The 9372-nt window shown below is 34.5% G+C and overlaps 1 long non-coding RNA gene across 1 annotated transcript; it reads right to left on the bottom strand.

The window, feature by feature from the left end:
* Window positions 1–954: 954 nt before the first annotated feature.
* Window positions 955–4881, bottom strand: LOC140004933 (uncharacterized). Its single transcript, XR_011812752.1, has 3 exons — window positions 4683–4881; window positions 2435–2515; window positions 955–1138 (listed from the first exon to the last, which is right to left on the bottom strand). It is a non-coding gene; the product is annotated as an uncharacterized lncRNA (long non-coding RNA).
* Between the last annotated feature and the right edge of the window lie 4491 nt (window positions 4882–9372).

Below are 9372 nucleotides of genomic sequence, written 5' to 3'. Positions count from 1 at the left end.
AATGAATCTAAGGCAAGTGGTTCAAAGGCCAAGAGAAAGGATGGAATCCAGTGTTTTGGTTGTTATGAGTTTGGCTATATCAAAAGATATTGCCCTCATCGAAAAAGAAATGATGAGAAGGAGTATGATGATGTTGCTGGATATATATCGGATTGAGATATTTTCACAATCTCCAAAGGTAATAATACTTTTTCTTGTGATGGTTGGAGTTTAGATTCTGGATGTGTTTTACATGTTTGTTCCAGGTTAGACAATTTTGATACTCCCCAAAAAAAGAAAGCATGTTTTGTATCTTTGGATGATGAATCTACTTGTAAAGTCAAAAGTGTTGGAGTGGTGAAAATCAAAATACTGAATGAAGAAATTTTTCTTTGGGTGGTGTGGCTTATGTCCTAAAATTACGAAGGAATCTAATTTATTTGAACCAGTTAGACTATGAGAGCTACCACTTTTCAACTGCAAGTGGAGTTTTGAAAATCACACATGGCGAGACGGTCTTATTGATGGGAAAAAAGTATGATAATTCGTACCATTTGATTACCTCAATGAGTTGGGAGCATAGGGAAGGATGGGGATCCAACAATACTTCCAAATTGCAAATGGTGGTAAGACGAAAAATTCTGCTATGAAAGAGGGTGAATTGAGGCTCCTCTCACGAGTCAACTAGATGTTAGACTTGATTAGCTACACACATTTATTTATCGATTGAATCAATTGAAAACAAGACCATATTGATTCGAGTGTGTAGTTAGACACCAAAACATTTGGTGGTAAAAAAGGCAAATAGGGTTTTTTGGATGGTTTGTTGTATTTGCTAAAAGAAATATTCGTCAAGGTGGAGATTTATTAGTGTGACGCCCCCACTTCTCCCTAAGGCGAACCAAAGAGTATCCGCGGGACGCCTGCCCAACTCTCGCCAGGACTCACTACAATCCATCATTCAAAAGCTCGAAATACTTTAAGTAACCTCAATTCATAATTAAAGTACTTCAAATATCTCACACTTACAATTATGCAGCTTTTAAGCTTAAATACAACCCAACGGAAAAGGGTACAATAGCCATCCGTTATAATATAATTTAAAGTCTGCAAAAGAAAACAATCTAGTACTACTCACGAGCACCCTTGGTCTCGAACCCTGTAAAAGAAAACCACAACGTGGGATGAGCTACACAGCTCAATGAGGTTCCAAGACACTCTAACAGTTCAAATAAATCAAGTAAGTTGGGTATATCACATGCATGGTTCAATGTTGCACAATGGCATGTTATCATGAGGTGATAATCATTGTACGAGTAATTTGAGACATTTATCATGGTATGAGACATTTATCATGAGACAGGTATCATGATATGAGTACATTGGTCAGGTAATAGGTATGGAGCATATCACAGGCATAACTCAGGATTTCATGTTGGCATTTTAGCATGAAACAATTATCATGATACAAGGTAAATATATACGGTAGGATACGGTGTTCCAGTGAAATTCTGTCGGTCATCTGCACCTTATGACTTCCGGATCCCCTCGGTTGGACTGGCCATCACCTTATTCCTCCAGTGGTAATACTCGAGTATACCGAAACGGTGGCCCAGGGTTCCAATCTGCCCGACCGAGCCCAGTCCTGGCTCGAGTAGGTCAGTAACCAAGGGCAGGGCCCAAGTTCAGCTTAGAACTTACAACATGCACAGGTAACCAAGTAATTCAACAAAAGGTAAAATTCATCATTTGAGTAGGTCAAGTGAGGTAAAGTACACACTCGCCTAATAATGATGGACAGTTTCATATAACATGTAATTCATGATAATCAAGTAATCAAGTGGATACTTAGCACGTAAGCACGTAAGCAATACAAGTTGATTTCATGGGAGCATGTAATTCACGGATATCGAATAGCCATGTAGATTGGAAATCATGTGAGCAGATAGTCAAGTAATCAAGTAGTCATGTGGGTTGGTAAACGGTTCACGGTTAACGGTTAACGGTTGAGTAGTGACGGTTAATTGACAGGCATTTGTCATATGAATAGGCCATCATTGGCCGTTATCCTATTTTTACCATGCGAGAGTCGAGGAGATTCACTCCAACGACGTATGCAACCATAGCATACCAAGTCATGTTATTCGATCATTTCCATGCATGAGTTATTCATCTCAAAAGAGAACGAGTGCGATAAAATACACACTCGACCCCATTTTTCAAAACCGAATAAGCTAAGCAAGCAATCTAGCAAGTTAAGCATGTATCGAGTTCATATGGTCATTTGATATGGTTAATCATTTAACCAATTCATGTAGATATGCAATGCAAGTATACTTCCGTAAATAGGCATGAATATGGTAATTACTTAACACATAGTACTTAACATTTAATAATCATGAAATAAGCATGTTCTAGACTTATTCATTTACGTATTCCTATATGGAACACTCACCTAGTCAAAACAAGCGAGTAGTTCTCAAACAGGCGTTTTAGGTGTCCGCTCCGAGATCCTCTTGAAGGTTCCTTCGAGTGCCTGAGCAAACAATAATTAACTACCACTCAATATCGCTCTAATTATCGAGGAAGATTGTACACTAGTACAATCTAAAAAATTAACGCGGAGACGAGTCTAAGAATTCGAGTAACTCGAGGTTCAAAAGTGGGATTTTAAAACACAAGACAAATCTAATTTCTATCTCTGAAATCAAATGTAAAACGATCAAATGATATTGAAGGAAAAGGGAGAGTTCGAAACCCTTAGTTTCCTTTAAATTAGAAAAATTCCAGATTTAACAAGCAATTTTTGAAAAATCATATCTCACTCTCTACAAGTCCAAAATTAGAAAACTTGATACTGTTGGAAACCCCTTTGTAAGTACTAAAAGTTCTTAGAAGACACTTTTCCACGAATGTAAGTGAAAGGCACTCAAATTTAGGCTCAAAATTGGTAACTTGAATTACCAAGACAGATTTAAGTTGGTTTTTGGCCAATTTTGGAAATTCGGCAAAATTCACTTGTTCTGAACTAACCTTTGAAATTTGGAACTCAATTAGAGTTGCAAACAAGGTTTAAAACACAATAGGCGAAACAAGAATCGGAGTTTTGAGTACCAAGATATAGTAGCCCCAAGTTGCTGAAAAAGTTAAGACTGTTGGGCTATTTTCCAGGTTTGAAGACTAGATTCAAAGTATCATTTGGTCATCGAGTTAGCATTGGAAATACATCAAACTTGGTACACTAAATCTCCCATGTGTGAACAACATTTCTACCAAGTTTCATACAAAAACTCTCACGGTAAAGCAATCATTAAAACAACCAAAGTTTTTGAAGAGTTTCAAGGCTAAACTACCTTCTCACTTTTCTTTTGTTTACAAACTTTTTGTACCATGAAATCAGTTTCAAATCTCTCCATTATTGAAACCAAGAGTTCATAAACATCCACTGAGTAATTTAAAGACCATTGACATCCAAATTTTCGAAATAAAATTCCCCAAATCAGATTTGACCAATTGGCTAAGAGAAAACGAAAAGTTTTCCAGGTTCGATGAGCGAATTTTGTGACATCATTTGCGTATCAAAATGATCTTAGAATATTACCAAATTTTGCACAATTAAACTTCCATATGAGGATTACTCTTCTATCAAATTTTATTTGAAAATTCACACGGGAAGGTAGTTAACTAAACCATCAAAGTTCAAGAAATTTCCCAAGATAAAACTGTGTTCTAGCTCTTCTTTCCTTTTTAAACATTTTGTCCAAAGTAACCAACCCGAATCTGGTTTATTTGTGAAACAAAGTCCAAGGAACATCTAATATAAAGTTTGGTAGATGTTGGACAACAAACTTTCCAAAACAACAAGTCCCAAATCATTGTTAGTTACAAATCTGTCCAAGTGGAAAATTCTATCACTGTAGCAGTTTCAAACTTTGGCCACAACTCACTCAATTCAACTTGGAATTGGACATGGTTGATGGCGTTGGAAAGCTCTCTCATAAAGATGAATTTTATCAGAAGAAACCATTTTCAAATTCTATCCACAACCAGCTCGTTTTTTAGCATCAAGATACAAGTCCTGTCCTGTCTCCTGGAGAGAAACGAAACAGGACAGTGATTTTCAATCGAATGGTGTGGCTCACTCAAGTAGAACTAGAACGTGCATTTGGTACCAATGGAAAGCTGGGAATGTCTAGTTTCAAATGCCACCAACGGCACTCAATTTCGACATCAGACCAAAGAGTTATGGCCGATACAAAATGACTGCCTGGGCAATACGGGATTCATTTTCCAGTTTTGCTAACTTTGGAAATCAACTCATTTGGCCAACCAAATCATGTTATTTTTCAATGAAATTTTGTACACACTCACAATAACATGTAAACAACATAATCAAGTCATTAGAATCTCAAAATTTTGCACAAAAATGGTCGGACAAGGCAGGGGTAAAACGGTCACTTTTGCTCCAAGCACCTCCTTTGATTTTCTACCAACAATATAACATTAATCCACTAATTTAAGCACTAAACCACCATTAATTTCATCATCAAGCATGAGATCAGTCCCCAAGACAAAGGTAGGAGTTCATCGAACCCACCCATTTCATTTTACACCATAAACAAAGCTACCCACATGATTATATAACATTATGTGTGCAATATATCTTACAAAAACTAAGATCTATGGGTTGGATGATTTGCTACCTTCTTGGATGACTAGATCAGAAATTTTTGGTCACTTTGAGCCTCAAGAAAACCGTGGAAATGAAGCTCCTCTCCTTGCCTAGATGAATCTCCAAGCTGTTGTGAGTTTGTGGTAGAAATTTCAAGTGATTTGGTGCAAGTTTGAGAGGTGAATGAAGAAGGAATTTTGGTCTCCTTCTCTTGGTGTTGCACGGCTGGTTTGAGAAGGAAAAGAGTCAGCAATTGAGGTAAGTATGTGGAGAGTTTTAATCTAGTGTGATGCACCCATGTGAAACTAAAATGTGTGGCTCTCATTGATTCAAAGGTCAACTCTTTTTCCCGCGCGTTTCGTGTTCGATTCCTCTCGAATTTGTTTCACTAGTGCACTAAACCTCTAATGCACTTATATTCATATAAATATTATTTACTCTCAATTGTCCCAAATTAAGGGTCTAAAGTTTCTAAATTAAATCGCGAGCGTAAAAACGCGTACTTCCAATTTATGCGCGATAAGACGAAATTTCTAAGAAATTCTTATAACGACAGTACTAATAACTATCACTTAAGTATTTAAACATTAAAATACCTAATTTAGATCCATTGTACATGTCTCCAATATTCCAAACTTATTGTACTCTCAATCGGTCAAGATTTCCAAAGACGTGTTCACTATTTTCACTAAACGAGCTTCCGGAAATTAATTTTTGAAACAAGTCACTTTAAAAATATAATGAAATTATATTTCCATGTAATTAGGTCTCAAGAGTTTAGAAAATAATATTCGGAGTAAAATGCCAAATAAATAATTAAATAAGCTAGAAATAGGAGATTAAATAAGTAAATTTTGCGAGTCCTCACAATTAGGAAATTGGCTTAATTTTTTATTATCAAAATCCTTATTTTGTGTGGAAGTAACTAGTTTTCTAATTGATTTTAGTTACTTGAAATAGTAGCCAAGGAATTTTCTATTTTATTTAGAATTTAGAAGTTATTTTTTATTTTGTATAAGTTTAGGAATTAGCATTGGTTTCCTATTATTATTTGGTTTTTTGGTCAAATAATGTTCTCTAACAATATGCAGATTGGCATTTTACAAAGACACACAAAAAAAGAGTGAGAGAGTTTTTAGTAGGTGAGAAAGTTATACAAGAGTTGGACTCGGAAATCAAGTTATAATTTTGTAATATTTTTCTTTCATAATAAGAATAAGTTTTTTTCTTTGTGGATGGAGGTTTGGTGATTAAGTTGAATCACGTTAATTCATGTGCATTGCTTATCATTCGTACTAGTTATTGTTCTCTGTTAAATTGTTGTTTTTTCTTTTTCTAGTTCAAATAGTTGGCCTGATATCCTAACTTACTTTACTGAGGTGGAACCAGAACGCAGAAGAACCTACTCCTAATGCCGCAGCCAAGCTTGTTAGGTATCCCAATGCTATATACAGACATCATGCTTTTACATTGCATTGCTTGCTTTCCTAACATTTTCAACTTTTCTTCGCTTTCCCTCACCTAGGACTATTAATACATTACAGATTATAGGGGCACTTTTGAGGAATACTTTAATTTTTACTTATGGTTTTCCTGTATCCAATGGGTGCGTTGCATTGGAACTAATATATTTTCCTGGTAAATTGGGAGGGAAAAAAAAAAAGAAACGTGGCCTACTTAAATAATTAGATATAGAACTAAGCTTGGCTCCAATTAATGGCAGAGCTACAACGATCAACTTCAGCGTAAATCATGGTCTTAGATCATTTTTATTTTGATTTATTAGTCAATTGCTCATCGTTTTAAACATCCTTTTATTTTTAAAAATGTGATCTTTTTCACTATGGAAAATTGCTTTGTTACAATTTGTAACTCTCCCACAGTTACAGACACATCTAGGTCATCCGTTGTGTATAGAGGGCAACTGGCTACCAGTTTATTCTGTAAACTACCATCCCCACCTGAAGAATCTCCCTATACACTCTCCGCAATCTATCCCGACTCTCTAATCTTCCCTGGTTGCCCCCTTCTTTCCTTCTCCAGTTCCATTTTCTATCAGATTCCTTTCTTTTCTCAATTATCCTTTGGTTTCGATGGCCAGGGAGATATGTTCGGAAAAAGTTTAGAAAACCTGTTTGAACATCTAGATTATTATTTGGTAAGAAATTAGCAAAGATACAAATTCAGAAAAAGAAGAAATTTGCCTCTTGATTGCTTTAGCTGTGGTGAATATCAGAAAGTTTGAATTTTTAATCATTAACAATTTAAAGGATGCGACCCCGAAAAGAAAACAAATCATGTCTCGACTTTTGCTGGTGTGCAGCCATGGTTGGTTGGCAGGAGAAGTTTTAGTCCATACCAAAATATGTACACCTTAGTAGAACATTAATAATAAAGATGTTAGGATAGTTAAGGAGAAAAGAGGAGAAAGACCAATAAGATAAAGACATCAGAGGAAAAGAGGAGGGGAGTGGGAGAAAAAAGGAATTCAGAAGATGAAGTAATGTTGGGTTACAGATAAATTAGCATTTTTAAAGGAGCATTTTGTAGTATCGCAAAAACTTGTTATAATAGGCGACCTTAAGTTTGTAGATTATAGTGTCTATGATCTTAACATGACTCATAATGTAATATGTATCGCAAATATACTGTAAAGATGCTCAAATCACTTAGAGCATGATATTTTCGAAATACAAATTGGCTTTATGTGCATGCTCAATTTAGAAACGAAATACAAAATCAAAAGTTAATTGAAATAATAATCCCATTAAAATTAATCAATTATTCTTCCAACAAAAGATCTCGAGAACTCTGATATTAATTTGGGGTAAAAAGATTTCAATCAAAGTCATCTGACAATGAATTCTTATTTCGCTTTGGAGAACTCTGGTATTAATTTGTGGTGAAAAGAACAAATGGAGCCCTTTTTATCGAGTTGAAAATTGAACATTGAATATTAGTTATAATTTTTATCAAATGGAAGGTCATTCTCAAAAGTTTCTCTTCAAGATCCTCATGGTAAAAAAAGCTTCACTCTCTAAACCAAATTCTATTCATTTCTCCAATTTCCCCTTCCCCTTTTTGAACAAAACAAACAAGATATTCCTTCATGTCTCCCTCCCTCCTTTGATGGCTTTTTTGTTTTTCCATATTTGGTGTTTAATAAAGTCAGTAAAGAATTGTCCTGTTCTAAGATTTTTGGGTCCCTAATATGAGTTTTCTTCTCTCTTACAGTTTCTTAATTAGCATTTTCTCCTTTCCTATGGTTTCTTAATGAAAGTTTTATTCAATGCTATAATTTTTTTCATATATGAGTTTTCATTTGTCAAATCTGCAAAACTCAAGTCTATTTTATTAGATATCGATATGATATTTGAGTTTCAAACAGTTAAATAGGAGATGTTGGTCAAAAACATACAAAGATATTCGATGGACAACAGCTGATTTATCGAAAATTGGATTATGTTGGAACTTCAAAGTGTAATATTCGTTAATTTTTCACTTATAGTGTATTTATAGACTTTATGTTGCATATTTGATGTATTTTCTATCATTGCTAAAGATCTTATGCAATAAAATTCTAATATTTTCAAAAAAATCCTCCAGATTTAAAAGCATATTTGTCTCAAACTTTACTAGGAAATAGTAGGGTTACTGTTAACCACTTTTGACAAAATTAAAAAGATCCCAATGCAATAACTAGTTCTTTAAAGGGAATAAAAATAAATGAGCAAATAAACAAACAAATACTATTATTATAATAAACATATATTACCAATAACACAATAATTGGTGTTTTAGGACTTTCGAGAAATTGGGGTTAAGAACCCCCATATAATAGGGGTAAGGATGGATAGAGTTTCTTGTAACAAACTACCAAATACTAGACTCATTAAACTACTTTTTTTTTTTTGGTCAATTGGTAACTTCTATACAAAACTTACTGCTACTCTTATTTTAACCTATTTAAGAGAGGGCCCAATTGGGTTGGGAGTTAGAGATATTGGTTCTCACTTTTAGACCAAAAGGATGCACTATTGCACGCTGTTTAAATTTAGTAGAATCCACATAGTAATGGAGCACTTACGGCTTGTTTATAACATGATGTATACGAAGAAAGAAATGATAGGTGAAGCAATACGAGAGAACAACACGAATATGTCATCCATATAACCAACTTGCCTTAAAAGAGTTGATCATAGGGCAAACCATAAAAATGTAGTGCTAAAGGTCAGGTGCTCAAATCTTTCCAACTAGAGTTTAAGATTTATGATGGTGATGATTGACCAAAGAAATTGTAAATTGAGTCATCCTTAAGTTAGTTTAATAGTGGTATAGATGTTGACGATTTATAATTGAAAAAAAAAAATTGCCCTCTATGGATCACTATCAAGTAAGTTTCTAATGACTAAGGTTAAAACCCAAAAACTTAGGGGATTTGGGTTTGCATCCCCTCCACCCCCTCCCCGTTTTTTAAATCCCACAATTCCTCTACTATAAATTTTCTGTTTAACGATCAAGTAAGTTTCTTAAACAAATTTGTTCTCATTTGTTCATATTATTTCTCAGGCTAGAATGGCTTATTTATCCTCCCTTCTATTTATGATTTTCTTAGCTAAGTATGTATTTGGTTTTACTATGTACCACTGTCAAATGTCAACTAAGTTTCTTAATCTCAATTTTGTTCTCATTTATTCATATATATATATATATATATCTTA

The sequence above is a fragment of the Coffea arabica genome, chromosome 4c (genome assembly GCF_036785885.1).
Source record: "Coffea arabica cultivar ET-39 chromosome 4c, Coffea Arabica ET-39 HiFi, whole genome shotgun sequence".
Taxonomy (NCBI): domain Eukaryota; kingdom Viridiplantae; phylum Streptophyta; class Magnoliopsida; order Gentianales; family Rubiaceae; genus Coffea; species Coffea arabica.
This window is presented reverse-complemented; position numbering and strand designations above follow the sequence as displayed.